We start from the raw sequence: 3,346 nt of genomic DNA, 5'->3' as shown, positions 1-3,346 counted from the left end.
AGGTGCTTCCCACATCAGAGGTCCTGGGTTCCATTCCCAGTGCCTCCTAAAGAAACAAAACAGACAGTAAGTGCAAACAATGAGGGAGGGGGAGATATAAGTAAATAAAATAAATCTTTTAAAAAATTACATGGAAGGAAAAGTAGAGTATGGTGAATACCCAGAAAAAAATAATGTGAGATGACATGCAACAACAATCGTAGTTGATAACATATTTCTGAGTAACCAGATAAAAGAGAAGGCATAGAATGGATGATTCTTCTGTGGCCATTGATTGGTACAGTCTCATTTCCAAATCATGTATAGTCTTTATGACTTCTATGCACAAGAATTAAAATATTCTTTTACATTAAAAAACAAACAACTTTCCAGCCCTAGCCCGGGACGCAGCAGCCGCCACGATGTTGATGCCCAAGAAGAACCGGATGGCCATTTGTGAACTCCTATTTCAGGAGGGAGTGATGGTGGCCGAGAAGGATGTCCACATGCCAAAGCACCCTGAGCTGGCAGACAAGAACGTGCCCAACCTTCACGTCATGAAGGCCATGCAGTCTCTCATATCACGAGGCTACATGAAGGAACAGTTTGCCTGGAGACATTTCTCTTGGTAACTTACCAACGAGGGTATCCAGAACGTCCGTGATTACCTCCACCTGCCCCCTGAGATCGTGCCTGCCACCCTGCGCCGGAGCCGTCCAGAGACTGGCAGGCGGCGGCCCAAAGGTTTGGAGGACGAGAGACCTACAAGACTCACTCGAGGGGAAGCTGACAGAGACACCTACAGACGGAGCGCTGTGCGCCCTGGCGCCGACAAGAAGGCTGAGGCTAGGGCTGCGTCAGCAACCGAATTCCAGTTTAGAGGTGGATTTGGTCGTGGACGTGGTCAGCCTTCTCAGTAACATTGGGTGGGAGTTATTTTGTGTTGAATAAACTTTAGCCAGAAAAATCAAACAAACAAAAAACCCCACAAAACTCGGATGAGGGATTAATCGAGTCTCCCCCTGGGCTCTCAGGAACATTGTGTCTTGGTTTGGGGACTGCTTTCATTCTTCAAGGCTACATTTCTACATGCCCTTGGCCACAACATTTCTAGCTGTGTGATTTGGGACAGAGAATAATCCTGACTTTATCTGGAGTTAACCCATAATCCTGACTTTATCTGGAGTTAACCCATGTGACAGTGCATGGCCTTCTAAAAACCCAGTTCGTGTTGGAGTTGTCACTATTTAAGGTATTTTTAGTACCTCCTTTATGGGAAACAGTGGGTTTCACATCAGTCCTCTGGTCTAATCATGGTTTTCCTAGCAATGCTGCCTCAAGAAAAAAGCCATGTTCCAGGGTTTTTTTCATCTTTCACCAGGAATTATCTCCAAAGAGTAAGCACTGACAAGTGATGGATAATTTGTATTTTAACCCTATTCAAATTTGGGCAACCGGCTTAATATGCATGCTAACATTCCATCATTATTCCAGTGAAGGAAACTATTGTTAGAGTGTTTAATCAGGAGAATTATGGAGAACCACAAACACCTAAAATTAACCTCTAGTAGTCTTGATGCTCATTTCATTTAAGTGCAATTTGTCAAACTATGAGCAACTCCAGTTTATGACTTCTGCTTAGGCACATGGGGACTACTGATAAGACCTAAAGCAATTCATTTCCTAACTAGATTGATGTCTAAAAGAATAAACTTCAAAGGCTGCAACTTAAATACAATCAAATCCCCAAGCTGTCACATTCCATGAGCCTTAAACATCCTCTTCTTTTCTTTTAAGATTTATATTATTTCTCTCCCCTTCCCCTCCCCCTCTTGTCTGCTTTCTTGTGTCCATTCACTTTGTGTTCTTCTGTGTCCACTTGCATTCTCATCAGGCAGCACAGGAATCTGTGTCTCTTTTTGTTGCATCATATTGCTGTGTCAGCTCTCCATTTGTGTGGCGCCACTTCTGGGTGGGCTGCACTTTTTGCGTGGGGTGGCTTTCCTTGTGGAGTGCACTCCTAGCATGTGGGACTCCCCTGCGTTGGGGACATCCCTGCATGGCATGGCACTCGTTGCACATAGCAGCACTGTACATGGGCCAGCTCACCACATGTACCAGGAGGCCCTGAGTTTGAACTCTGGACCTCCTACATGGTAGGCAGATGCTCTATCAGTTGAGCCACATCCACTTCCCAACATCTTCTTCTTGATCCCTATTAACAATGCTAGTCATCTCAGAAACAACACAACCATTTCCTCCTTCTCTGGCCCTCTCCATTTAATTACTTCCTGTGATTTTTTCCAGGGTCGGGGTGCCTAGCTTCTCAGGGTGGCAGGCTTTCCATACATAACTGATTTGTCTGGAAGGTGCAGAATGCAGCTGTCAGACATTACAATACTTTTTTTAAGTGATGGCTCTCTTGGGCCTCCTAGCATTATTCACCAAACTTTTTTTTTCCCCAAAGATTTATTTATTTATTTCTCTCCCTGCCGCCCACCCCCCCCCCGCCAGGTTGTCTGTTCTTTGTGTCTATTTGCTGTGTCTTCTTTTGTCCACTTCTGTTGTCATCAGCAGGACGGGAATCTGTGTTTCTTTTCATTACGTCATCTTGTTGTGTCAGCTCTCTGTGTGTGCAGCACCATTTCTGGGCAGGCTGCACTTTCTTTCACGCTGGGTGGCTTTCCTTGCGGGATGCACTCCTTGCGCATGGGGCTCCCCTACGCGGGGGACACCCCTGCATGGCAGGGCACTTCTTGCGCACATCAGCACTGCACATGGACCAGCTCCACACGGGTCAAGGAGGCTGGGGGTTTGAACCGCAGACCTCCCATGTGGTAGACGGATGCCCTAACCACTGGGCCAAGTCCGCGGCCAAACTTTTTTTTTTTAACCATGAGAAAAAAAATCTTCCAACATATTTTCCTCAGTCAAGCTGTACCTCAAAGCTGGAAATCCAGACAGGGATGGGGAAGGACAGGTTTCTTGATAACATCTCTCACTGTATAAACACCACCTTCTTGTCAAATGAGCTTCTTCAACAACTGCCAAATATGTCAAGGCACTATTTTTAAGGCCTGGACAGTGAAGACACAAACCTGGTAGCTGAGAGCTTACTACCACCACAAACACAGGTAAGCCCTTTGACTTAAAGTAGCAGCACCAGTGTCATCTGCGAGTTGCTTAGAAATGCAGAATTTCAGGCCTTACTGAAAGCAACAAAGAAGTATCACCTCACATTTTACAGGATTTTAAGTGAGTTCTAATTTCTTTTGCTCAACAATTCAAGTTTGAGAAGCACTAGTATGGGCTCCTCCTCTCAAAATAGCCAGGTTAAAATACAGGTCCAGGTGAATACTAGACTTTG

General features: G+C 45.4%; 1 pseudogene; it reads left to right on the top strand.

Moving 5' to 3' along the window:
- Positions 1-371: 371 nt before the first annotated feature.
- Positions 372-899, top strand: LOC101418783 (small ribosomal subunit protein eS10-like; annotated as a pseudogene).
- Positions 900-3,346: the final 2,447 nt, after the last annotated feature.

The sequence above is a fragment of the Dasypus novemcinctus genome, chromosome 20 (genome assembly GCF_030445035.2).
Source record: "Dasypus novemcinctus isolate mDasNov1 chromosome 20, mDasNov1.1.hap2, whole genome shotgun sequence".
In the NCBI taxonomy this organism is placed as follows: domain Eukaryota; kingdom Metazoa; phylum Chordata; class Mammalia; order Cingulata; family Dasypodidae; genus Dasypus; species Dasypus novemcinctus.
The sequence above is the reverse complement of the archived record's forward strand: the minus strand, read 5'-3'. Positions and strand labels throughout refer to the sequence as shown.